We start from the raw sequence: 26,376 nt of genomic DNA on the forward strand, positions 1-26,376 counted from the left end.
GTTCACGGCAGATGGGCCAAAGCCCAGCAAACCATTTTCTGCCATGTCAGAAGCAAGACTTCTTGATTTTTGCAAAGATGGATATATGAGGTGAGAGAAGCCAAAAGAATTTGTACAGTACATTCAAAAGCAGTTCAGTATGTTTAGCTGCGGTCAGCAATCCCATACATTACATTTGGGTGCTGACGGCAGTTCCGTTCTATACATTTATTTGCTTTTCAGATCAAGTACAATACGGGATACCTTGTAGTACATTCAACAAAATTACATTACATGTGTCACTATACAGTACATGGAATGGGTGACGGTACGTTTACATTTTTTTCTTTTCAACGTGCATTACGAAACAGACCTTACATTGTACATGGCACTACATAGGTGTTTGCAGATCATGGTGCTCCATGTACACGAAAAAGAAGTTGCAAGTACAGCCCGAGGGGAGTTGTGTACTGATTCCTGCCCCCGGGTTTACCGTGGCAGAAGGCCTTTAAACTGTGGCCCTTCCCCACCGTGCCTTTGCGGCGACTGTACCAATTTTAAGTGCGTCCCTCAGCACGTAATCCTGGATCTTGGATTGCGCCAGTCTGCAACACGCAGACGTGGGCAGCAACACTTCAAAGCACTCAGCACTCCCTTTCAGGCAAAACAAGTTGGCTATCAGTCAGACAGCGCTCTCGCCTGCTCCCTCACACACAGGGCGGCCGCTACTTGCCGGTCACCTCGCTTCCCTTTCGCGGTCTCGTGCTCTTCTCGGCTTCTTTCTTCGTTACTGTGGCTTCGCGTCCTGCTGTTGCTCGCTCGCTGCTGCTCCGCAATGTCGATTGGATACAAGGAGTGGGCTAGTCCTCAAATAGGTTTTCTCTGATGGTCGTGGAGCAGCTTGGAGACGAGTGCGAAAAGGCGACTGAGAAGCAAACGAGGGCAACCTGCAAGAAGCTGCTGGGGAATTAGCTCAAATGGTAGAGCGCTCGCTTAGCATGTGAGAGGTAGCGGGATCGATGCCCGCATTCTCCACTCTGCTTTTGGCTCAGGGCAATTCTCCAGAAAGAAACGTGATCTCACGTGTCACTCACTGAGTTCACGGCAGATGGGCCAAAGCCCAGCAAACCATTTTCTGCCATGTCAGAAGCAAGACTTCTTGATTTTTGCAAAGATGGATATATGAGGTGAGAGAAGCCAAAAGAATTTGTACAGTACATTCAAAAGCAGTTCAGTATGTTTAGCTGCGGTCAGCAATCCCATACATTACATTTGGGTGCTGACGGCAGTTCCGTTCTATACATTTATTTGCTTTTCAGATCAAGTACAATACGGGATACCTTGTAGTACATTCAACAAAATTACATTACATGTGTCACTATACAGTACACGGAATGGGTGACGGTACGTTTACATTTTTTTCTTTTCAACGTGCATTACGAAACAGACCTTACATTGTACATGGCACTACATAGGTGTTTGCAGATCATGGTGCTCCATGTACACGAAAAAGAAGTTGCAAGTACAGCCCGAGGGGAGTTGTGTACTGATTCCTGCCCCCGGGTTTACCGTGGCAGAAGGCCTTTAAACTGTGGCCCTTCCCCACCGTGCCTTTGCGGCGACTGTACCAATTTTAAGTGCGTCCCTCAGCACGTAATCCTGGATCTTGGATTGCGCCAGTCTGCAACACGCAGACGTGGGCAGCAACACTTCAAAGCACTCAGCACTCCCTTTCAGGCAAAACAAGTTGGCTATCAGTCAGACAGCGCTCTCGCCTGCTCCCTCACACACAGGGCGGCCGCTACTTGCCGGTCACCTCGCTTCCCTTTCGCGGTCTCGTGCTCTTCTCGGCTTCTTTCTTCGTTACTGTGGCTTCGCGTCCTGCTGTTGCTCGCTCGCTGCTGCTCCGCAATGTCGATTGGATACAAGGAGTGGGCTAGTCCTCAAATAGGTTTTCTCTGATGGTCGTGGAGCAGCTTGGAGACGAGTGCGAAAAGGCGACTGAGAAGCAAACGAGGGCAACCTGCAAGAAGCTGCTGGGGAATTAGCTCAAATGGTAGAGCGCTCGCTTAGCATGTGAGAGGTAGCGGGATCGATGCCCGCATTCTCCACTCTGCTTTTGGCTCAGGGCAATTCTCCAGAAAGAAACGTGGTCTCACGTGTCACTGAGTTCACGCCAGATGGGTCAAAGCACAGCAAACTTTTTTCTGCCATGTCATAAGCAAGACTTCTTGATTTTTGCAAAGGTGGATATATGAAGTGAAAGAAGCTAAAAGAACGACTTTTTAGCATTGATTCCTTTTCTGAGCATTTAACTCAGGACCTTCGATTGAGCAGACTGATACATACGCTGCCTGCTGCACGAAGAAGGCACTTGCCATGCAAGCCGCCAGGCAGCACGACCAAGTAGGGCAGCTTGCAAGGTCTTTAAATTCATAATGCACAGCTTGCAAAAAATGTGCGAGCCTGATAAGAAGTCAAAGCTACACTCTTGTGATTGTTAGTCACACGCGTTTTCCAGGCTGTAAAGAGTAGCTGGCGGTTCACAGTCTCACAGCGCTGCAGCATGGGCTGGTACTGAAGACGCACAGGCCACTCCATGAGGCCAGATGCGTCAACATGCGCTGGGAAAACAATCATCACACAGAAGCATCTTTGCAGCTTTCCTTTGATAGCTCAGTTGGTAGAGCAGAGGACTGTAGTAGCAATATGCAGCAAGATTATCCTTAGGTTGCTGGTTCAATTCCGGCTCGAAGGAGCTGGTGTTCTTTTGGATTAAGCAGCAATTCACTCAAACCAGCTCTCTTCACTTTATGATGCATCATGTTGCCCTGAAGACGCAGGACACCACTTTTCTCGTCTCAAACCTTAATGCACTCTGCATCCACCTTCACACAGCTGTTATGCTTGAGCATTTGTGTCTGCTCACCAGCAGAGAGTGCCATTGAGCAGCAACACTTCAAAGCACTCAGCACTCCCTTTCAGGCAAAACAAGTTGGCTATCAGTCAGACAGCGCTCTCGCCTGCTCCCTCACACACAGGGCGGCCGCTACTTGCCGGTCACCTCGCTTCCCTTCCGTGGTCTCGTGCTCTTCTCGGCTTCTTTCTTCGTTACTGTGGCTTCCCGTCCTGCTGTTGCTCGCTCGATGCTGCTCCGCAATGTCGATTGGATACAATGCATTGAAGGAGTGGGCCAATCCTCAAATAGGTTTTCTCTGATGGTCGTGGAGCAGCTTGGAGACGAGTGCGAAAAGGCGACTGAGAAGCAAACGAGGCTCAACTGCAAGAAGCTACTGGGGAATTAGCTCAAATGGTAGAGCGCTTGCTTCGCATGTGAGAGGTAGCGGGATCGATGCCCGCATTCTCCACTCTGCTTTTGGCTCAGGGCAATTCTCCAGAAAGAAACGTGATCTCACGTGTCACTCACTGAGTTCACGGCAGATGGGCCAAAGCCCAGCAAACCATTTTCTGCCATGTCAGAAGCAAGACTTCTTGATTTTTGCAAAGATGGATATATGAGGTGAGAGAAGCCAAAAGAATTTGTACAGTACATTCAAAAGCAGTTCAGTATGTTTAGCTGCGGTCAGCAATCCCATACATTACATTTGGGTGCTGACGGCAGTTCCGTTCTATACATTTATTTGCTTTTCAGATCAAGTACAATACGGGATACCTTGTAGTACATTCAACAAAATTACATTACATGTGTCACTATACAGTACACGGAATGGGTGACGGTACGTTTACATTTTTTTCTTTTCAACGTGCATTACGAAACAGACCTTACATTGTACATGGCACTACATAGGTGTTTGCAGATCATGGTGCTCCATGTACACGAAAAAGAAGTTGCAAGTACAGCCCGAGGGGAGTTGTGTACTGATTCCTGCCCCCGGGTTTACCGTGGCAGAAGGCCTTTAAACTGTGGCCCTTCCCCACCGTGCCTTTGCGGCGACTGTACCAATTTTAAGTGCGTCCCTCAGCACGTAATCCTGGATCTTGGATTGCGCCAGTCTGCAACACGCAGACGTGGGCAGCAACACTTCAAAGCACTCAGCACTCCCTTTCAGGCAAAACAAGTTGGCTATCAGTCAGACAGCGCTCTCGCCTGCTCCCTCACACACAGGGCGGCCGCTACTTGCCGGTCACCTCGCTTCCCTTTCGCGGTCTCGTGCTCTTCTCGGCTTCTTTCTTCGTTACTGTGGCTTCGCGTCCTGCTGTTGCTCGCTCGCTGCTGCTCCGCAATGTCGATTGGATACAAGGAGTGGGCTAGTCCTCAAATAGGTTTTCTCTGATGGTCGTGGAGCAGCTTGGAGACGAGTGCGAAAAGGCGACTGAGAAGCAAACGAGGGCAACCTGCAAGAAGCTGCTGGGGAATTAGCTCAAATGGTAGAGCGCTCGCTTAGCATGTGAGAGGTAGCGGGATCGATGCCCGCATTCTCCACTCTGCTTTTGGCTCAGGGCAATTCTCCAGAAAGAAACGTGGTCTCACGTGTCACTGAGTTCACGCCAGATGGGTCAAAGCACAGCAAACTTTTTTCTGCCATGTCATAAGCAAGACTTCTTGATTTTTGCAAAGGTGGATATATGAAGTGAAAGAAGCTAAAAGAACGACTTTTTAGCATTGATTCCTTTTCTGAGCATTTAACTCAGGACCTTCGATTGAGCAGACTGATACATACACTGCCTGCTGCACGAAGAAGGCACTTGCCATGCAAGCCGCCAGGCAGCACGACCAAGTAGGGCAGCTTGCAAGGTCTTTAAATTCATAATGCACAGCTTGCAAAAAATCTGCGAGCCTGATAAGAAGTCAAAGCTACACTCTTGTGATTGTTAGTCACACGCGTTTTCCAGGCTGTAAAGAGTAGCTGGCGGTTCACAGTCTCACAGCGCTGCAGCATGGGCTGGTACTGAAGACGCACAGGCCACTCCATGAGGCCAGATGCGTCAACATGCGCTGGGAAAACAATCATCACACAGAAGCATCTTTGCAGCTTTCCTTTGATAGCTCAGTTGGTAGAGCAGAGGACTGTAGTAGCAATATGCAGCAAGATTATCCTTAGGTTGCTGGTTCAATTCCGGCTCGAAGGAGCTGGTGTTCTTTTGGATTAAGCATCAATTCACTCAAACCAGCTCTCTTCACTTTATGATGCATCATGTTGCCCTGAAGACGCAGGACACCACTTTTCTCGTCTCAAACCTTAATGCACTCTGCATCCACCTTCACACAGCTGTTATGCTTGAGCATTTGTGTCTGCTCACCAGCAGAGAGTGCCATTGAGCAGCAACACTTCAAAGCACTCAGCACTCCCTTTCAGGCAAAACAAGTTGGCTATCAGTCAGACAGCGCTCTCGCCTGCTCCCTCACACACAGGGCGGCCGCTACTTGCCGGTCACCTCGCTTCCCTTTCGCGGTCTCGTGCTCTTCTCGGCTTCTTTCTTCGTTACTGTGGCTTCGCGTCCTGCTGTTGCTCGCTCGCTGCTGCTCCGCAATGTCGATTGGATACAAGGAGTGGGCTAGTCCTCAAATAGGTTTTCTCTGATGGTCGTGGAGCAGCTTGGAGACGAGTGCGAAAAGGCGACTGAGAAGCAAACGAGGGCAACCTGCAAGAAGCTGCTGGGGAATTAGCTCAAATGGTAGAGCGCTCGCTTAGCATGTGAGAGGTAGCGTGATCGATGCCCGCATTCTCCACTCTGCTTTTGGCTCAGGGCAATTCTCCAGAAAGAAACGTGGTCTCACGTGTCACTGAGTTCACGCCAGATGGGTCAAAGCACAGCAAACTTTTTTCTGCCATGTCATAAGCAAGACTTCTTGATTTTTGCAAAGGTGGATATATGAAGTGAAAGAAGCTAAAAGAACGACTTTTTAGCATTGATTCCTTTTCTGAGCATTTAACTCAGGACCTTCGATTGAGCAGACTGATACGCTGCCTGCTGCACGAAGAAGGCACTTGCCATGCAAGCCGCCAGGCAGCACGACCAAGTAGGGCAGCTTGCAAGGTCTTTAAATTCATAATGCACAGCTTGCAAAAAATGTGCGAGCCTGATAAGAAGTCAAAGCTACACTCTTGTGATTGTTAGTCACACGCGTTTTCCAGGCTGTAAAGAGTAGCTGGCGGTTCACAGTCTCACAGCGCTGCAGCATGGGCTGGTACTGAAGACGCACAGGCCACTCCATGAGGCCAGATGCGTCAACATGCGCTGGGAAAACAATCATCACACAGAAGCATCTTTGCAGCTTTCCTTTGATAGCTCAGTTGGTAGAGCAGAGGACTGTAGTAGCAATATGCAGCAAGATTATCCTTAGGTTGCTGGTTCAATTCCGGCTCGAAGGAGCTGGTGTTCTTTTGGATTAAGCAGCAATTCACTCAAACCAGCTCTCTTCACTTTATGATGCATCATGTTGCCCTGAAGACGCAGGACACCACTTTTCTCGTCTCAAACCTTAATGCACTCTGCATCCACCTTCACACAGCTGTTATGCTTGAGCATTTGTGTCTGCTCACCAGCAGAGAGTGCCATTGAGCAGCAACACTTCAAAGCACTCAGCACTCCCTTTCAGGCAAAACAAGTTGGCTATCAGTCAGACAGCGCTCTCGCCTGCTCCCTCACACACAGGGCGGCCGCTACTTGCCGGTCACCTCGCTTCCCTTCCGTGGTCTCGTGCTCTTCTCGGCTTCTTTCTTCGTTACTGTGGCTTCCCGTCCTGCTGTTGCTCGCTCGATGCTGCTCCGCAATGTCGATTGGATACAATGCATTGAAGGAGTGGGCCAATCCTCAAATAGGTTTTCTCTGATGGTCGTGGAGCAGCTTGGAGACGAGTGCGAAAAGGCGACTGAGAAGCAAACGAGGCTCAACTGCAAGAAGCTACTGGGGAATTAGCTCAAATGGTAGAGCGCTTGCTTCGCATGTGAGAGGTAGCGGGATCGATGCCCGCATTCTCCACTCTGCTTTTGGCTCAGGGCAATTCTCCAGAAAGAAACGTGATCTCACGTGTCACTCACTGAGTTCACGGCAGATGGGCCAAAGCCCAGCAAACCATTTTCTGCCATGTCAGAAGCAAGACTTCTTGATTTTTGCAAAGATGGATATATGAGGTGAGAGAAGCCAAAAGAATTTGTACAGTACATTCAAAAGCAGTTCAGTATGTTTAGCTGCGGTCAGCAATCCCATACATTACATTTGGGTGCTGACGGCAGTTCCGTTCTATACATTTATTTGCTTTTCAGATCAAGTACAATACGGGATACCTTGTAGTACATTCAACAAAATTACATTACATGTGTCACTATACAGTACACGGAATGGGTGACGGTACGTTTACATTTTTTTCTTTTCAACGTGCATTACGAAACAGACCTTACATTGTACATGGCACTACATAGGTGTTTGCAGATCATGGTGCTCCATGTACACGAAAAAGAAGTTGCAAGTACAGCCCGAGGGGAGTTGTGTACTGATTCCTGCCCCCGGGTTTACCGTGGCAGAAGGCCTTTAAACTGTGGCCCTTCCCCACCGTGCCTTTGCGGCGACTGTACCAATTTTAAGTGCGTCCCTCAGCACGTAATCCTGGATCTTGGATTGCGCCAGTCTGCAACACGCAGACGTGGGCAGCAACACTTCAAAGCACTCAGCACTCCCTTTCAGGCAAAACAAGTTGGCTATCAGTCAGACAGCGCTCTCGCCTGCTCCCTCACACACAGGGCGGCCGCTACTTGCCGGTCACCTCGCTTCCCTTTCGCGGTCTCGTGCTCTTCTCGGCTTCTTTCTTCGTTACTGTGGCTTCGCGTCCTGCTGTTGCTCGCTCGCTGCTGCTCCGCAATGTCGATTGGATACAAGGAGTGGGCTAGTCCTCAAATAGGTTTTCTCTGATGGTCGTGGAGCAGCTTGGAGACGAGTGCGAAAAGGCGACTGAGAAGCAAACGAGGGCAACCTGCAAGAAGCTGCTGGGGAATTAGCTCAAATGGTAGAGCGCTCGCTTAGCATGTGAGAGGTAGCGGGATCGATGCCCGCATTCTCCACTCTGCTTTTGGCTCAGGGCAATTCTCCAGAAAGAAACGTGGTCTCACGTGTCACTGAGTTCACGCCAGATGGGTCAAAGCACAGCAAACTTTTTTCTGCCATGTCATAAGCAAGACTTCTTGATTTTTGCAAAGGTGGATATATGAAGTGAAAGAAGCTAAAAGAACGACTTTTTAGCATTGATTCCTTTTCTGAGCATTTAACTCAGGACCTTCGATTGAGCAGACTGATACATACGCTGCCTGCTGCACGAAGAAGGCACTTGCCATGCAAGCCGCCAGGCAGCACGACCAAGTAGGGCAGCTTGCAAGGTCTTTAAATTCATAATGCACAGCTTGCAAAAAATCTGCGAGCCTGATAAGAAGTCAAAGCTACACTCTTGTGATTGTTAGTCACACGCGTTTTCCAGGCTGTAAAGAGTAGCTGGCGGTTCACAGTCTCACAGCGCTGCAGCATGGGCTGGTACTGAAGACGCACAGGCCACTCCATGAGGCCAGATGCGTCAACATGCGCTGGGAAAACAATCATCACACAGAAGCATCTTTGCAGCTTTCCTTTGATAGCTCAGTTGGTAGAGCAGAGGACTGTAGTAGCAATATGCAGCAAGATTATCCTTAGGTTGCTGGTTCAATTCCGGCTCGAAGGAGCTGGTGTTCTTTTGGATTAAGCAGCAATTCACTCAAACCAGCTCTCTTCACTTTATGATGCATCATGTTGCCCTGAAGACGCAGGACACCACTTTTCTCGTCTCAAACCTTAATGCACTCTGCATCCACCTTCACACAGCTGTTATGCTTGAGCATTTGTGTCTGCTCACCAGCAGAGAGTGCCATTGAGCAGCAACACTTCAAAGCACTCAGCACTCCCTTTCAGGCAAAACAAGTTGGCTATCAGTCAGACAGCGCTCTCGCCTGCTCCCTCACACACAGGGCGGCCGCTACTTGCCGGTCACCTCGCTTCCCTTCCGTGGTCTCGTGCTCTTCTCGGCTTCTTTCTTCGTTACTGTGGCTTCCCGTCCTGCTGTTGCTCGCTCGATGCTGCTCCGCAATGTCGATTGGATACAATGCATTGAAGGAGTGGGCCAATCCTCAAATAGGTTTTCTCTGATGGTCGTGGAGCAGCTTGGAGACGAGTGCGAAAAGGCGACTGAGAAGCAAACGAGGCTCAACTGCAAGAAGCTACTGGGGAATTAGCTCAAATGGTAGAGCGCTTGCTTCGCATGTGAGAGGTAGCGGGATCGATGCCCGCATTCTCCACTCTGCTTTTGGCTCAGGGCAATTCTCCAGAAAGAAACGTGATCTCACGTGTCACTCACTGAGTTCACGGCAGATGGGCCAAAGCCCAGCAAACCATTTTCTGCCATGTCAGAAGCAAGACTTCTTGATTTTTGCAAAGATGGATATATGAGGTGAGAGAAGCCAAAAGAATTTGTACAGTACATTCAAAAGCAGTTCAGTATGTTTAGCTGCGGTCAGCAATCCCATACATTACATTTGGGTGCTGACGGCAGTTCCGTTCTATACATTTATTTGCTTTTCAGATCAAGTACAATACGGGATACCTTGTAGTACATTCAACAAAATTACATTACATGTGTCACTATACAGTACACGGAATGGGTGACGGTACGTTTACATTTTTTTCTTTTCAACGTGCATTACGAAACAGACCTTACATTGTACATGGCACTACATAGGTGTTTGCAGATCATGGTGCTCCATGTACACGAAAAAGAAGTTGCAAGTACAGCCCGAGGGGAGTTGTGTACTGATTCCTGCCCCCGGGTTTACCGTGGCAGAAGGCCTTTAAACTGTGGCCCTTCCCCACCGTGCCTTTGCGGCGACTGTACCAATTTTAAGTGCGTCCCTCAGCACGTAATCCTGGATCTTGGATTGCGCCAGTCTGCAACACGCAGACGTGGGCAGCAACACTTCAAAGCACTCAGCACTCCCTTTCAGGCAAAACAAGTTGGCTATCAGTCAGACAGCGCTCTCGCCTGCTCCCTCACACACAGGGCGGCCGCTACTTGCCGGTCACCTCGCTTCCCTTTCGCGGTCTCGTGCTCTTCTCGGCTTCTTTCTTCGTTACTGTGGCTTCGCGTCCTGCTGTTGCTCGCTCGCTGCTGCTCCGCAATGTCGATTGGATACAAGGAGTGGGCTAGTCCTCAAATAGGTTTTCTCTGATGGTCGTGGAGCAGCTTGGAGACGAGTGCGAAAAGGCGACTGAGAAGCAAACGAGGGCAACCTGCAAGAAGCTGCTGGGGAATTAGCTCAAATGGTAGAGCGCTCGCTTAGCATGTGAGAGGTAGCGGGATCGATGCCCGCATTCTCCACTCTGCTTTTGGCTCAGGGCAATTCTCCAGAAAGAAACGTGGTCTCACGTGTCACTGAGTTCACGCCAGATGGGTCAAAGCACAGCAAACTTTTTTCTGCCATGTCATAAGCAAGACTTCTTGATTTTTGCAAAGGTGGATATATGAAGTGAAAGAAGCTAAAAGAACGACTTTTTAGCATTGATTCCTTTTCTGAGCATTTAACTCAGGACCTTCGATTGAGCAGACTGATACATACGCTGCCTGCTGCACGAAGAAGGCACTTGCCATGCAAGCCGCCAGGCAGCACGACCAAGTAGGGCAGCTTGCAAGGTCTTTAAATTCATAATGCACAGCTTGCAAAAAATCTGCGAGCCTGATAAGAAGTCAAAGCTACACTCTTGTGATTGTTAGTCACACGCGTTTTCCAGGCTGTAAAGAGTAGCTGGCGGTTCACAGTCTCACAGCGCTGCAGCATGGGCTGGTACTGAAGACGCACAGGCCACTCCATGAGGCCAGATGCGTCAACATGCGCTGGGAAAACAATCATCACACAGAAGCATCTTTGCAGCTTTCCTTTGATAGCTCAGTTGGTAGAGCAGAGGACTGTAGTAGCAATATGCAGCAAGATTATCCTTAGGTTGCTGGTTCAATTCCGGCTCGAAGGAGCTGGTGTTCTTTTGGATTAAGCAGCAATTCACTCAAACCAGCTCTCTTCACTTTATGATGCATCATGTTGCCCTGAAGACGCAGGACACCACTTTTCTCGTCTCAAACCTTAATGCACTCTGCATCCACCTTCACACAGCTGTTATGCTTGAGCATTTGTGTCTGCTCACCAGCAGAGAGTGCCATTGAGCAGCAACACTTCAAAGCACTCAGCACTCCCTTTCAGGCAAAACAAGTTGGCTATCAGTCAGACAGCGCTCTCGCCTGCTCCCTCACACACAGGGCGGCCGCTACTTGCCGGTCACCTCGCTTCCCTTCCGTGGTCTCGTGCTCTTCTCGGCTTCTTTCTTCGTTACTGTGGCTTCCCGTCCTGCTGTTGCTCGCTCGATGCTGCTCCGCAATGTCGATTGGATACAATGCATTGAAGGAGTGGGCCAATCCTCAAATAGGTTTTCTCTGATGGTCGTGGAGCAGCTTGGAGACGAGTGCGAAAAGGCGACTGAGAAGCAAACGAGGCTCAACTGCAAGAAGCTACTGGGGAATTAGCTCAAATGGTAGAGCGCTTGCTTCGCATGTGAGAGGTAGCGGGATCGATGCCCGCATTCTCCACTCTGCTTTTGGCTCAGGGCAATTCTCCAGAAAGAAACGTGATCTCACGTGTCACTCACTGAGTTCACGGCAGATGGGCCAAAGCCCAGCAAACCATTTTCTGCCATGTCAGAAGCAAGACTTCTTGATTTTTGCAAAGATGGATATATGAGGTGAGAGAAGCCAAAAGAATTTGTACAGTACATTCAAAAGCAGTTCAGTATGTTTAGCTGCGGTCAGCAATCCCATACATTACATTTGGGTGCTGACGGCAGTTCCGTTCTATACATTTATTTGCTTTTCAGATCAAGTACAATACGGGATACCTTGTAGTACATTCAACAAAATTACATTACATGTGTCACTATACAGTACACGGAATGGGTGACGGTACGTTTACATTTTTTTCTTTTCAACGTGCATTACGAAACAGACCTTACATTGTACATGGCACTACATAGGTGTTTGCAGATCATGGTGCTCCATGTACACGAAAAAGAAGTTGCAAGTACAGCCCGAGGGGAGTTGTGTACTGATTCCTGCCCCCGGGTTTACCGTGGCAGAAGGCCTTTAAACTGTGGCCCTTCCCCACCGTGCCTTTGCGGCGACTGTACCAATTTTAAGTGCGTCCCTCAGCACGTAATCCTGGATCTTGGATTGCGCCAGTCTGCAACACGCAGACGTGGGCAGCAACACTTCAAAGCACTCAGCACTCCCTTTCAGGCAAAACAAGTTGGCTATCAGTCAGACAGCGCTCTCGCCTGCTCCCTCACACACAGGGCGGCCGCTACTTGCCGGTCACCTCGCTTCCCTTTCGCGGTCTCGTGCTCTTCTCGGCTTCTTTCTTCGTTACTGTGGCTTCGCGTCCTGCTGTTGCTCGCTCGCTGCTGCTCCGCAATGTCGATTGGATACAAGGAGTGGGCTAGTCCTCAAATAGGTTTTCTCTGATGGTCGTGGAGCAGCTTGGAGACGAGTGCGAAAAGGCGACTGAGAAGCAAACGAGGGCAACCTGCAAGAAGCTGCTGGGGAATTAGCTCAAATGGTAGAGCGCTCGCTTAGCATGTGAGAGGTAGCGGGATCGATGCCCGCATTCTCCACTCTGCTTTTGGCTCAGGGCAATTCTCCAGAAAGAAACGTGGTCTCACGTGTCACTGAGTTCACGCCAGATGGGTCAAAGCACAGCAAACTTTTTTCTGCCATGTCATAAGCAAGACTTCTTGATTTTTGCAAAGGTGGATATATGAAGTGAAAGAAGCTAAAAGAACGACTTTTTAGCATTGATTCCTTTTCTGAGCATTTAACTCAGGACCTTCGATTGAGCAGACTGATACATACGCTGCCTGCTGCACGAAGAAGGCACTTGCCATGCAAGCCGCCAGGCAGCACGACCAAGTAGGGCAGCTTGCAAGGTCTTTAAATTCATAATGCACAGCTTGCAAAAAATCTGCGAGCCTGATAAGAAGTCAAAGCTACACTCTTGTGATTGTTAGTCACACGCGTTTTCCAGGCTGTAAAGAGTAGCTGGCGGTTCACAGTCTCACAGCGCTGCAGCATGGGCTGGTACTGAAGACGCACAGGCCACTCCATGAGGCCAGATGCGTCAACATGCGCTGGGAAAACAATCATCACACAGAAGCATCTTTGCAGCTTTCCTTTGATAGCTCAGTTGGTAGAGCAGAGGACTGTAGTAGCAATATGCAGCAAGATTATCCTTAGGTTGCTGGTTCAATTCCGGCTCGAAGGAGCTGGTGTTCTTTTGGATTAAGCATCAATTCACTCAAACCAGCTCTCTTCACTTTATGATGCATCATGTTGCCCTGAAGACGCAGGACACCACTTTTCTCGTCTCAAACCTTAATGCACTCTGCATCCACCTTCACACAGCTGTTATGCTTGAGCATTTGTGTCTGCTCACCAGCAGAGAGTGCCATTGAGCAGCAACACTTCAAAGCACTCAGCACTCCCTTTCAGGCAAAACAAGTTGGCTATCAGTCAGACAGCGCTCTCGCCTGCTCCCTCACACACAGGGCGGCCGCTACTTGCCGGTCACCTCGCTTCCCTTTCGCGGTCTCGTGCTCTTCTCGGCTTCTTTCTTCGTTACTGTGGCTTCGCGTCCTGCTGTTGCTCGCTCGCTGCTGCTCCGCAATGTCGATTGGATACAAGGAGTGGGCTAGTCCTCAAATAGGTTTTCTCTGATGGTCGTGGAGCAGCTTGGAGACGAGTGCGAAAAGGCGACTGAGAAGCAAACGAGGGCAACCTGCAAGAAGCTGCTGGGGAATTAGCTCAAATGGTAGAGCGCTCGCTTAGCATGTGAGAGGTAGCGGGATCGATGCCCGCATTCTCCACTCTGCTTTTGGCTCAGGGCAATTCTCCAGAAAGAAACGTGGTCTCACGTGTCACTGAGTTCACGCCAGATGGGTCAAAGCACAGCAAACTTTTTTCTGCCATGTCATAAGCAAGACTTCTTGATTTTTGCAAAGGTGGATATATGAAGTGAAAGAAGCTAAAAGAACGACTTTTTAGCATTGATTCCTTTTCTGAGCATTTAACTCAGGACCTTCGATTGAGCAGACTGATACGCTGCCTGCTGCACGAAGAAGGCACTTGCCATGCAAGCCGCCAGGCAGCACGACCAAGTAGGGCAGCTTGCAAGGTCTTTAAATTCATAATGCACAGCTTGCAAAAAATCTGCGAGCCTGATAAGAAGTCAAAGCTACACTCTTGTGATTGTTAGTCACACGCGTTTTCCAGGCTGTAAAGAGTAGCTGGCGGTTCACAGTCTCACAGCGCTGCAGCATGGGCTGGTACTGAAGACGCACAGGCCACTCCATGAGGCCAGATGCGTCAACATGCGCTGGGAAAACAATCATCACACAGAAGCATCTTTGCAGCTTTCCTTTGATAGCTCAGTTGGTAGAGCAGAGGACTGTAGTAGCAATATGCAGCAAGATTATCCTTAGGTTGCTGGTTCAATTCCGGCTCGAAGGAGCTGGTGTTCTTTTGGATTAAGCAGCAATTCACTCAAACCAGCTCTCTTCACTTTATGATGCATCATGTTGCCCTGAAGACGCAGGACACCACTTTTCTCGTCTCAAACCTTAATGCACTCTGCATCCACCTTCACACAGCTGTTATGCTTGAGCATTTGTGTCTGCTCACCAGCAGAGAGTGCCATTGAGCAGCAACACTTCAAAGCACTCAGCACTCCCTTTCAGGCAAAACAAGTTGGCTATCAGTCAGACAGCGCTCTCGCCTGCTCCCTCACACACAGGGCGGCCGCTACTTGCCGGTCACCTCGCTTCCCTTCCGTGGTCTCGTGCTCTTCTCGGCTTCTTTCTTCGTTACTGTGGCTTCCCGTCCTGCTGTTGCTCGCTCGATGCTGCTCCGCAATGTCGATTGGATACAATGCATTGAAGGAGTGGGCCAATCCTCAAATAGGTTTTCTCTGATGGTCGTGGAGCAGCTTGGAGACGAGTGCGAAAAGGCGACTGAGAAGCAAACGAGGCTCAACTGCAAGAAGCTACTGGGGAATTAGCTCAAATGGTAGAGCGCTTGCTTCGCATGTGAGAGGTAGCGGGATCGATGCCCGCATTCTCCACTCTGCTTTTGGCTCAGGGCAATTCTCCAGAAAGAAACGTGATCTCACGTGTCACTCACTGAGTTCACGGCAGATGGGCCAAAGCCCAGCAAACCATTTTCTGCCATGTCAGAAGCAAGACTTCTTGATTTTTGCAAAGATGGATATATGAGGTGAGAGAAGCCAAAAGAATTTGTACAGTACATTCAAAAGCAGTTCAGTATGTTTAGCTGCGGTCAGCAATCCCATACATTACATTTGGGTGCTGACGGCAGTTCCGTTCTATACATTTCCTTGCTTTTCAGATCAAGTACAATACGGGATACCTTGTAGTACATTCAACAAAATTACATTACATGTGTCACTATACAGTACACGGAATGGGTGACGGTACGTTTACATTTTTTTCTTTTCAACGTGCATTACGAAACAGACCTTACATTGTACATGGCACTACATAGGTGTTTGCAGATCATGGTGCTCCATGTACACGAAAAAGAAGTTGCAAGTACAGCCCGAGGGGAGTTGTGTACTGATTCCTGCCCCCGGGTTTACCGTGGCAGAAGGCCTTTAAACTGTGGCCCTTCCCCACCGTGCCTTTGCGGCGACTGTACCAATTTTAAGTGCGTCCCTCAGCACGTAATCCTGGATCTTGGATTGCGTCAGTCTGCAACACGCAGACGTGGGCAGCAACACTTCAAAGCACTCAGCACTCCCTTTCAGGCAAAACAAGTTGGCTATCAGTCAGACAGCGCTCTCGCCTGCTCCCTCACACACAGGGCGGCCGCTACTTGCCGGTCACCTCGCTTCCCTTTCGCGGTCTCGTGCTCTTCTCGGCTTCTTTCTTCGTTACTGTGGCTTCGCGTCCTGCTGTTGCTCGCTCGCTGCTGCTCCGCAATGTCGATTGGATACAAGGAGTGGGCTAGTCCTCAAATAGGTTTTCTCTGATGGTCGTGGAGCAGCTTGGAGACGAGTGCGAAAAGGCGACTGAGAAGCAAACGAGGGCAACCTGCAAAAAGCTGCTGGGGAATTAGCTCAAATGGTAGAGCGCTCGCTTAGCATGTGAGAGGTAGCGGGATCGATGCCCGCATTCTCCACTCTGCTTTTGGCTCAGGGCAATTCTCCAGAAAGAAACGTGGTCTCACGTGTCACTGAGTTCACGCCAGATGGGTCAAAGCACAGCAAACTTTTTTCTGCCATGTCATAAGCAAGACTTCTTGATTTTTGCAAAAGTGGATATATGAAGTGAAAGAAGCTAAAAGAACGACTTTTTAGCACTGATTCCTTTTCTGAGCATTTAACTCAGCACCTTCGATTGAGCAGACTGATACATACGCTGCCTGCTGCACGAAGAAGGCACTTGCCATGCAAGCCGCCAGGCAGCACGACCAAGTAGGGCAGCTTGCAAGGTCTTTAAATTCATAATGCACAGCTTGCAAAAAATCTGCGAGCCTGATAAGAAGTCAAAGCTACACTCTTGTGATTGTTAGTCACACGCGTTTTCCAGGCTGTAAAGAGTAGCTGGCGGTTCACAGTCTCACAGCGCTGCAGCATGGGCTGGTACTGAAGACGCACAGGCCACTCCATGAGGCCAGATGCGTCAACATGCGCTGGGAAAACAATCATCACACAGAAGCATCTTTGCAGCTTTCCTTTGATAGCTCAGTTGGTAGAGCAGAGGACTGTAGTAGCAATATGCAGCAAGATTATCCTTAGGTTGCTGGTTCAATTCCGGCTCGAAGGAGCTGGTGTTCTTTTGGATTAAGCAGCAATTCACTCAAACCAGCTCTCTTCACTTTATGATGCATCATGTTGCCCTGAAGACGCAGGACACCACTTTTCTCGTCTCAAACCTTAATGCACTCTGCATCCACCTTCACACAGCTGTTATGCTTGAGCATTTGTGTCTGCTCACCAGCAGAGAGTGCCATTGAGCAGCAACACTTCAAAGCACTCAGCACTCCCTTTCAGGCAAAACAAGTTGGCTATCAGTCAGACAGCGCTCTCGCCTGCTCCCTCACACACAGGGCGGCCGCTACTTGCCGGTCACCTCGCTTCCCTTTCGCGGTCTCGTGCTCTTCTCGGCTTCTTTCTTCGTTACTGTGGCTTCGCGTCCTGCTGTTGCTCGCTCGCTGCTGCTCCGCAATGTCGATTGGATACAAGGAGTGGGCTAGTCCTCAAATAGGTTTTCTCTGATGGTCGTGGAGCAGCTTGGAGACGAGTGCGAAAAGGCGACTGAGAAGCAAACGAGGGCAACTTGCAAGAAGCTGCTGGGGAATTAGCTCAAATGGTAGAGCGCTCGCTTAGCATGTGAGAGGTAGCGGGATCGATGCCCGCATTCTCCACTCTGACTTTGGCTCAGGGCAATTCTCCAGAAAGAAACGTGGTCTCACGTGTCACTGAGTTCACGCCAGATGGGTCAAAGCACAGCAAACTTTTTTCTGCCATGTCATAAGCAAGACTTCTTGATTTTTGCAAAGGTGGATATATGAAGTGAAAGAAGCTAAAAGAACGACTTTTTAGCACTGATTCCTTTTCTGAGCATTTAACTCAGGACCTTCGATTGAGCAGACTGATACGCTGCCTGCTGCACGAAGAAGGCACTTGCCATGCAAGCCGCCAGGCAGCACGACCAAGTAGGGCAGCTTGCAAGGTCTTTAAATTCATAATGCACAGCTTGCAAAAAATGTGCGAGCCTGATAAGAAGTCAAAGCTACACTCTTGTGATTGTTAGTCACACGCGTTTTCCAGGCTGTAAAGAGTAGCTGGCGGTTCACAGTCTCACAGCGCTGCAGCATGGGCTGGTACTGAAGACGCACAGGCCACTCCATGAGGCCAGATGCGTCAACATGCGCTGGGAAAACAATCATCACACAGAAGCATCTTTGCAGCTTTCCTTTGATAGCTCAGTTGGGAGAGCAGAGGACTGTAGTAGCAATATGCAGCAAGATTATCCTTAGGTTGCTGGTTCAATTCTGGCTCGAAGGAGCTGGTGTTCTTTTGGATTAAGCAGCAATTCACTCAAACCAGCTCTCTTCACTTTATGATGCATCATGTTGCCCTGAAGACGCAGGACACCACTTTTCTCGTCTCAAACCTTAATGCACTCTGCATCCACCTTCACACAGCTGTTATGCTTGAGCATTTGTGTCTGCTCACCAGCAGAGAGTGCCATTGAGCAGCAACACTTCAAAGCACTCAGCACTCCCTTTCAGGCAAAACAAGTTGGCTATCAGTCAGACAGCGCTCTCGCCTGCTCCCTCACACACAGGGCGGCCGCTACTTGCCGGTCACCTCGCTTCCCTTCCGTGGTCTCGTGCTCTTCTCGGCTTCTTTCTTCGTTACTGTGGCTTCCCGTCCTGCTGTTGCTCGCTCGCTGCTGCTCCGCAATGTCGATTGGATACAATGCATTGAAGGAGTGGGCCAATCCTCAAATAGGTTTTCTCTGATGGTCGTGGAGCAGCTTGGAGACGAGTGCGAAAAGGCGACTGAGAAGCAAACGAGGCTCAACTGCAAGAAGCTACTGGGGAATTAGCTCAAATGGTAGAGCGCTTGCTTCGCATGTGAGAGGTAGCGGGATCGATGCCCGCATTCTCCACTCTGCTTTTGGCTCAGGGCAATTCTCCAGAAAGAAACGTGATCTCACGTGTCACTCACTGAGTTCACGGCAGATGGGCCAAAGCCCAGCAAACCATTTTCTGCCATGTCAGAAGCAAGACTTCTTGATTTTTGCAAAGATGGATATATGAGGTGAGAGAAGCCAAAAGAATTTGTACAGTACATTCAAAAGCAGTTCAGTATGTTTAGCTGCGGTCAGCAATCCCATACATTACATTTGGGTGCTGACGGCAGTTCCGTTCTATACATTTCCTTGCTTTTCAGATCAAGTACAATACGGGATACCTTGTAGTACATTCAACAAAATTACATTACATGTGTCACTATACAGTACACGGAATGGGTGACGGTACGTTTACATTTTTTTCTTTTCAACGTGCATTACGAAACAGACCTTACATTGTACATGGCACTACATAGGTGTTTGCAGATCATGGTGCTCCATGTACACGAAAAAGAAGTTGCAAGTACAGCCCGAGGGGAGTTGTGTACTGATTCCTGCCCCCGGGTTTACCGTGGCAGAAGGCCTTTAAACTGTGGCCCTTCCCCACCGTGCCTTTGCGGCGACTGTACCAATTTTAAGTGCGTCCCTCAGCACGTAATCCTGGATCTTGGATTGCGTCAGTCTGCAACACGCAGACGTGGGCAGCAACACTTCAAAGCACTCAGCACTCCCTTTCAGGCAAAACAAGTTGGCTATCAGTCAGACAGCGCTCTCGCCTGCTCCCTCACACACAGGGCGGCCGCTACTTGCCGGTCACCTCGCTTCCCTTTCGCGGTCTCGTGCTCTTCTCGGCTTCTTTCTTCGTTACTGTGGCTTCGCGTCCTGCTGTTGCTCGCTCGCTGCTGCTCCGCAATGTCGATTGGATACAAGGAGTGGGCTAGTCCTCAAATAGGTTTTCTCTGATGGTCGTGGAGCAGCTTGGAGACGAGTGCGAAAAGGCGACTGAGAAGCAAACGAGGGCAACCTGCAAGAAGCTGCTGGGGAATTAGCTCAAATGGTAGAGCGCTTGCTTAGCATGTGAGAGGTAGCGGGATCGATGCCCGCATTCTCCACTCTGCTTTTGGCTCAGGGCAATTCTCCAGAAAGAAACGTGGTCTCACGTGTCACTGAGTTCACGCCAGATGGGTCAAAGCACAGCAAACTTTTTTCTGCCATGTCATAAGCAAGACTTCTTGATTTTTGCAAAGGTGGATATATGAAGTGAAAGAAGCTAAAAGAACGACTTTTTAGCACTGATTCCTTTTCTGAGCATTTAACTCAGCACCTTCGATTGAGCAGACTGATACATACGCTGCCTGCTGCACGAAGAAGGCACTTGCCATGCAAGCCGCCAGGCAGCACGACCAAGTAGGGCAGCTTGCAAGGTCTTTAAATTCATAATGCACAGCTTGCAAAAAATCTGCGAGCCTGATAAGAAGTCAAAGCTACACTCTTGTGATTGTTAGTCACACGCGTTTTCCAGGCTGTAAAGAGTAGCTGGCGGTTCACAGTCTCACAGCGCTGCAGCATGGGCTGGTACTGAAGACGCACAGGCCACTCCATGAGGCCAGATGCGTCAACATGCGCTGGGAAAACAATCATCACACAGAAGCATCTTTGCAGCTTTCCTTTGATAGCTCAGTTGGTAGAGCAGAGGACTGTAGTAGCAATATGCAGCAAGATTATCCTTAGGTTGCTGGTTCAATTCCGGCTCGAAGGAGCTGGTGTTCTTTTGGATTAAGCAGCAATTCACTCAAACCAGCTCTCTTCACTTTATGATGCATCATGTTGCCCTGAAGACGCAGGACACCACTTTTCTCGTCTCAAACCTTAATGCACTCTGCATCCACCTTCACACAGCTGTTATGCTTGAGCATTTGTGTCTGCTCACCAGCAGAGAGTGCCATTGAGCAGCAACACTTCAAAGCACTCAGCACTCCCTTTCAGGCAAAACAAGTTGGCTATCAGTCAGACAGCGCTCTCGCCTGCTCCCTCACACACAGGGCGGCCGCTACTTGCCGGTCACCTCGCTTCCCTTTCGCGGTCTCGTGCTCTTCTCGGCTTCTTTCTTCGTTACTGTGGCTTCGCGTCCTGCTGTTGCTCGCTCGCTGCTGCTCCGCAATGTCGATTGGATACAAGGAGTGGGCTAGTCCTCAAATAGGTTTTCTCTGATGGTCGTGGAGCAGCTTGGAGACGAGTGCGAAAAGGCGACTGAGAAGCAAACGAGGGCAACCTGCAAGAAGCTGCTGGGGAATTAGCTCAAATGGTAGAGCGCTCGCTTAGCATGTGAGAGGTAGCGGGATCGATGCCCGCATTCTCCACTCTGCTTTTGGCTCAGGGCAATTCTCCAGAAAGAAACGTGGTCTCACGTGTCACTGAGTTCACGCCAGATGGGTCAAAGCACAGCAAACTTTTTTCTGCCATGTCATAAGCAAGACTTCTTGATTTTTGCAAAGGTGGATATATGAAGTGAAAGAAGCTAAAAGAACGACTTTTTAGCACTGATTCCTTTTCTGAGCATTTAACTCAGGACCTTCGATTGAGCAGACTGATACGCTGCCTGCTGCACGAAGAAGGCACTTGCCATGCAAGCCGCCAGGCAGCACGACCAAGTAGGGCAGCTTGCAAGGTCTTTAAATTCATAATGCACAGCTTGCAAAAAATGTGCGAGCCTGATAAGAAGTCAAAGCTACACTCTTGTGATTGTTAGTCACACGCGTTTTCCAGGCTGTAAAGAGTAGCTGGCGGTTCACAGTCTCACAGCGCTGCAGCATGGGCTGGTACTGAAGACGCACAGGCCACTCCATGAGGCCAGATGCGTCAACATGCGCTGGGAAAACAATCATCACACAGAAGCATCTTTGCAGCTTTCCTTTGATAGCTCAGTTGGGAGAGCAGAGGACTGTAGTAGCAATATGCAGCAAGATTATCCTTAGGTTGCTGGTTCAATTCTGGCTCGAAGGAGCTGGTGTTCTTTTGGATTAAGCAGCAATTCACTCAAACCAGCTCTCTTCACTTTATCCACCTTCTGCATCTGCATCCACCTTCACACAGCTGTTATGCTTGAGCATTTGTGTCTGCTCACCAGCAGAGAGTGCCATTGAGCAGCAACACTTCAAAGCACTCAGCACTCCCTTTCAGGCAAAACAAGTTGGCTATCAGTCAGACAGCGCTCTTGCCTGCTCCCTCACACACAGGGCGGCCGCTACTTGCCGGTCACCTCGCTTCCCTTCCGTGGTCTCGTGCTCTTCTCGGCTTCTTTCTTCGTTACTGTGGCTTCCCGTCCTGCTGTTGCTCGCTCGATGCTGCTCCGCAATGTCGATTGGATACAATGCATTGAAGGAGTGGGCCAATCCTCAAATAGGTTTTCTCTGATGATCGTGGAGCAGCTTGGAGACGAGTGCGAAAAGGCGACTGAGAAGCAAACGAGGCTCAACTGCAAGAAGCTACTGGGGAATTAGCTCAAATGGTAGAGCGCTTGCTTCGCATGTGAGAGGTAGCGGGATCGATGCCCGCATTCTCCACTCTGCTTTTGGCTCAGGGCAATTCTCCAGAAAGAAACGTGATCTCACGTGTCACTCACTGAGTTCACGGCAGATGGGCCAAAGCCCAGCAAACCATTTTCTGCCATGTCAGAAGCAAGACTTCTTGATTTTTGCAAAGATGGATATATGAGGTGAGAGAAGCCAAAAGAATTTGTACAGTACATTCAAAAGCAGTTCAGTATGTTTAGCTGCGGTCAGCAATCCCATACATTACATTTGGGTGCTGACGGCAGTTCCGTTCTATACATTTCCTTGCTTTTCAGATCAAGTACAATACGGGATACCTTGTAGTACATTCAACAAAATTACATTACATGTGTCACTATACAGTACACGGAATGGGTGACGGTACGTTTACATTTTTTTCTTTTCAACGTGCATTACGAAACAGACCTTACATTGTACATGGCACTACATAGGTGTTTGCAGATCATGGTGCTCCATGTACACGAAAAAGAAGTTGCAAGTACAGCCCGAGGGGAGTTGTGTACTGATTCCTGCCCCCGGGTTTACCGTGGCAGAAGGCCTTTAAACTGTGGCCCTTCCCCACCGTGCCTTTGCGGCGACTGTACCAATTTTAAGTGCGTCCCTCAGCACGTAATCCTGGATCTTGGATTGCGTCAGTCTGCAACACGCAGACGTGGGCAGCAACACTTCAAAGCACTCAGCACTCCCTTTCAGGCAAAACAAGTTGGCTATCAGTCAGACAGCGCTCTCGCCTGCTCCCTCACACACAGGGCGGCCGCTACTTGCCGGTCACCTCGCTTCCCTTTCGCGGTCTCGTGCTCTTCTCGGCTTCTTTCTTCGTTACTGTGGCTTCGCGTCCTGCTGTTGCTCGCTCGCTGCTGCTCCGCAATGTCGATTGGATACAAGGAGTGGGCTAGTCCTCAAATAGGTTTTCTCTGATGGTCGTGGAGCAGCTTGGAGACGAGTGCGAAAAGGCGACTGAGAAGCAAACGAGGGCAACCTGCAAAAAGCTGCTGGGGAATTAGCTCAAATGGTAGAGCGCTTGCTTAGCATGTGAGAGGTAGCGGGATCGATGCCCGCATTCTCCACTCTGCTTTTGGCTCAGGGCAATTCTCCAGAAAGAAACGTGGTCTCACGTGTCACTGAGTTCACGCCAGATGGGTCAAAGCACAGCAAACTTTTTTCTGCCATGTCATAAGCAAGACTTCTTGATTTTTGCAAAAGTGGATATATGAAGTGAAAGAAGCTAAAAGAACGACTTTTTAGCACTGATTCCTTTTCTGAGCATTTAACTCAGCACCTTCGATTGAGCAGACTGATACATACGCTGCCTGCTGCACGAAGAAGGCACTTGCCATGCAAGCCGCCAGGCAGCACGACCAAGTAGGGCAGCTTGCAAGGTCTTTAAATTCATAATGCACAGCTTGCAAAAAATCTGCGAGCCTGATAAGAAGTGAAAGCTACACTCTTGTGATTGTTAGTCACACGCGTTTTCCAGGCTGTAAAGAGTAGCTGGCGGTTCACAGTCTCACAGCGCTGCAGCATGGGCTGGTACTGAAGACGCACAGGCCACTCCATGAGGCCAGATGCGTCAACATGCGCTGGGAAAACAATCATCACACAGAAGCATCTTTGCAGCTTTCCTTTGATAGCTCAGTTGGTAGAGCAGAGGACTGTAGTAGCAATATGCAGCAAGATTATCCTTAGGTTGCTGGTTCAATTCCGGCTCGAAGGAGCTGGTGTTCTTTTGGATTAAGCAGCAATTCACTCAAACCAGCTCTCTTCACTTTATGATGCATCATGTTGCCCTGAAGACGCAGGACACCACTTTTCTCGTCTCAAACCTTAATGCACTCTGCATCCACCTTCACACAGCTGTTATGCTTGAGCATTTGTGTCTGCTCACCAGCAGAGAGTGCCATTGAGCAGCAACACTTCAAAGCACTCAGCACTCCCTTTCAGGCAAAACAAGTTGGCTATCAGTCAGACAGCGCTCTCGCCTGCTCCCTCACACACAGGGCGGCCGCTACTTGCCGGTCACCTCGCTTCCCTTTCGCGGTCTCGTGCTCTTCTCGGCTTCTTTCTTCGTTACTGTGGCTTCGCGTCCTGCTGTTGCTCGCTCGCTGCTGCTCCGCAATATCGATTGGATACAAGGAGTGGGCTAGTCCTCAAATAGGTTTTCTCTGATGGTCGTGGAGCAGCTTGGAGACGAGTGCGAAAAGGCGACTGAGAAGCAAACGAGGGCAACCTGCAAAAAGCTGCTGGGGAATTAGCTCAAATGGTAGAGCGCTCGCTTAGCATGTGAGAGGTAGCGGGATCGATGCCCGCATTCTCCACTCTGCTTTTGGCTCAGGGCAATTCTCCAGAAAGAAACGTGGTCTCACGTGTCACTGAGTTCACGCCAGATGGGTCAAAGCACAGCAAACTTTTTTCTGCCATGTCATAAGCAAGACTTCTTGATTTTTGCAAAGGTGGATATATGAAGTGAAAGAAGCTAAAAGAACGACTTTTTAGCACTGATTCCTTTTCTGAGCATTTAACTCAGCACCTTCGATTGAGCAGACTGATACATACGCTGCCTGCTGCACGAAGAAGGCACTTGCCATGCAAGCCGCCAGGCAGCACGACCAAGTAGGGCAGCTTGCAAGGTCTTTAAATTCATAATGCACAGCTTGCAAAAAATGTGCGAGCCTGATAAGAAGTCAAAGCTACACTCTTGTGATTGTTAGTCACACGCGTTTTCCAGGCTGTAAAGAGTAGCTGGCGGTTCACAGTCTCACAGCGCTGCAGCATGGGCTGGTACTGAAGACGCACAGGCCACTCCATGAGGCCAGATGCGTCAACATGCGCTGGGAAAACAATCATCACACAGAAGCATCTTTGCAGCTTTCCTTTGATAGCTCAGTTGGTAGAGCAGAGGACTGTAGTAGCAATATGCAGCAAGATTATCCTTAGGTTGCTGGTTCAATTCCGGCTCGAAGGAGCTGGTGTTCTTTTGGATTAAGCAGCAATTCACTCAAACCAGCTCTCTTCACTTTATGATGCATCATGTTGCCCTGAAGACGCAGGACACCACTTTTCTCGTCTCAAACCTTAATGCACTCTGCATCCACCTTCACACAGCTGTTATGCTTGAGCATTTGTGTCTGCTCACCAGCAGAGAGTGCCATTGAGCAGCAACACTTCAAAGCACTCAGCACTCCCTTTCAGGCAAAACAAGTTGGCTATCAGTCAGACAGCGCTCTCGCCTGCTCCCTCACACACAGGGCGGCCGCTACTTGCCGGTCACCTCGCTTCCCTTCCGTGGTCTCGTGCTCTTCTCGGCTTCTTTCTTCGTTACTGTGGCTTCCCGTCCTGCTGTTGCTCGCTCGATGCTGCTCCGCAATGTCGATTGGATACAATGCATTGAAGGAGTGGGCCAATCCTCAAATAGGTTTTCTCTGATGGTCGTGGAGCAGCTTGGAGACGAGTGCGAAAAGGCGACTGAGAAGCAAACGAGGCTCAACTGCAAGAAGCTACTGGGGAATTAGCTCAAATGGTAGAGCGCTTGCTTCGCATGTGAGAGGTAGCGGGATCGATGCCCGCATTCTCCGCTCTGCTTTTGGCTCAGGGCAATTCTCCAGAAAGAAACGTGATCTCACGTGTCACTCACTGAGTTCACGGCAGATGGGCCAAAGCCCAGCAAACCATTTTCTGCCATGTCAGAAGCAAGACTTCTTGATTTTTGCAAAGATGGATATATGAGGTGAGAGAAGCCAAAAGAATTTGTACAGTACATTCAAAAGCAGTTCAGTATGTTTAGCTGCGGTCAGCAATCCCATACATTACATTTGGGTGCTGACGGCAGTTCCGTTCTATACATTTCCTTGCTTTTCAGATCAAGTACAATACGGGATACCTTGTAGTACATTCAACAAAATTACATTACATGTGTCACTATACAGTACACGGAATGGGTGACGGTACGTTTACATTTTTTTCTTTTCAACGTGCATTACGAAACAGACCTTACATTGTACATGGCACTACATAGGTGTTTGCAGATCATGGTGCTCCATGTACACGAAAAAGAAGTTGCAAGTACAGCCCGAGGGGAGTTGTGTACTGATTCCTGCCC

At 49.3% G+C, this 26,376-nt stretch overlaps 13 non-coding genes across 13 annotated transcripts; all 13 read left to right on the plus strand.

Annotated features, from left to right (window-relative positions):
• Positions 1–2,644: 2,644 nt before the first annotated feature.
• On the plus strand, positions 2,645–2,737 carry trnay-gua (transfer RNA tyrosine (anticodon GUA)). The gene is made up of 2 exons: positions 2,645–2,681; positions 2,702–2,737. It is a non-coding gene; the product is annotated as a tRNA-Tyr (tRNA).
• A 2,240-nt stretch (positions 2,738–4,977) lies between these two features.
• Positions 4,978–5,070, plus strand: trnay-gua (transfer RNA tyrosine (anticodon GUA)). The gene is made up of 2 exons: positions 4,978–5,014; positions 5,035–5,070. It is a non-coding gene; the product is annotated as a tRNA-Tyr (tRNA).
• A 1,151-nt stretch (positions 5,071–6,221) lies between these two features.
• Positions 6,222–6,314, plus strand: trnay-gua (transfer RNA tyrosine (anticodon GUA)). Its single transcript has 2 exons — positions 6,222–6,258; positions 6,279–6,314. It is a non-coding gene; the product is annotated as a tRNA-Tyr (tRNA).
• Positions 6,315–8,554: 2,240 nt separating this feature from the next.
• On the plus strand, positions 8,555–8,647 carry trnay-gua (transfer RNA tyrosine (anticodon GUA)). The gene is made up of 2 exons: positions 8,555–8,591; positions 8,612–8,647. It is a non-coding gene; the product is annotated as a tRNA-Tyr (tRNA).
• A 2,240-nt stretch (positions 8,648–10,887) lies between these two features.
• trnay-gua (transfer RNA tyrosine (anticodon GUA)) lies at positions 10,888–10,980 on the plus strand. The gene is made up of 2 exons: positions 10,888–10,924; positions 10,945–10,980. It is a non-coding gene; the product is annotated as a tRNA-Tyr (tRNA).
• A 2,240-nt stretch (positions 10,981–13,220) lies between these two features.
• On the plus strand, positions 13,221–13,313 carry trnay-gua (transfer RNA tyrosine (anticodon GUA)). The gene is made up of 2 exons: positions 13,221–13,257; positions 13,278–13,313. It is a non-coding gene; the product is annotated as a tRNA-Tyr (tRNA).
• Positions 13,314–14,464: 1,151 nt separating this feature from the next.
• On the plus strand, positions 14,465–14,557 carry trnay-gua (transfer RNA tyrosine (anticodon GUA)). The gene is made up of 2 exons: positions 14,465–14,501; positions 14,522–14,557. It is a non-coding gene; the product is annotated as a tRNA-Tyr (tRNA).
• A 2,240-nt stretch (positions 14,558–16,797) lies between these two features.
• On the plus strand, positions 16,798–16,890 carry trnay-gua (transfer RNA tyrosine (anticodon GUA)). Its single transcript has 2 exons — positions 16,798–16,834; positions 16,855–16,890. It is a non-coding gene; the product is annotated as a tRNA-Tyr (tRNA).
• A 1,151-nt stretch (positions 16,891–18,041) lies between these two features.
• trnay-gua (transfer RNA tyrosine (anticodon GUA)) lies at positions 18,042–18,134 on the plus strand. Its single transcript has 2 exons — positions 18,042–18,078; positions 18,099–18,134. It is a non-coding gene; the product is annotated as a tRNA-Tyr (tRNA).
• A 2,240-nt stretch (positions 18,135–20,374) lies between these two features.
• trnay-gua (transfer RNA tyrosine (anticodon GUA)) lies at positions 20,375–20,467 on the plus strand. Its single transcript has 2 exons — positions 20,375–20,411; positions 20,432–20,467. It is a non-coding gene; the product is annotated as a tRNA-Tyr (tRNA).
• A 1,151-nt stretch (positions 20,468–21,618) lies between these two features.
• On the plus strand, positions 21,619–21,711 carry trnay-gua (transfer RNA tyrosine (anticodon GUA)). Its single transcript has 2 exons — positions 21,619–21,655; positions 21,676–21,711. It is a non-coding gene; the product is annotated as a tRNA-Tyr (tRNA).
• Positions 21,712–23,901: 2,190 nt separating this feature from the next.
• Positions 23,902–23,994, plus strand: trnay-gua (transfer RNA tyrosine (anticodon GUA)). Its single transcript has 2 exons — positions 23,902–23,938; positions 23,959–23,994. It is a non-coding gene; the product is annotated as a tRNA-Tyr (tRNA).
• A 1,155-nt stretch (positions 23,995–25,149) lies between these two features.
• trnay-gua (transfer RNA tyrosine (anticodon GUA)) lies at positions 25,150–25,242 on the plus strand. The gene is made up of 2 exons: positions 25,150–25,186; positions 25,207–25,242. It is a non-coding gene; the product is annotated as a tRNA-Tyr (tRNA).
• The last annotated feature ends 1,134 nt before the right edge of the window (positions 25,243–26,376 follow it).

The sequence above is a fragment of the Pristiophorus japonicus genome, unplaced genomic scaffold, assembly GCF_044704955.1.
Source record: "Pristiophorus japonicus isolate sPriJap1 unplaced genomic scaffold, sPriJap1.hap1 HAP1_SCAFFOLD_429, whole genome shotgun sequence".
Taxonomy (NCBI): Eukaryota; Metazoa; Chordata; class Chondrichthyes; family Pristiophoridae; genus Pristiophorus; species Pristiophorus japonicus.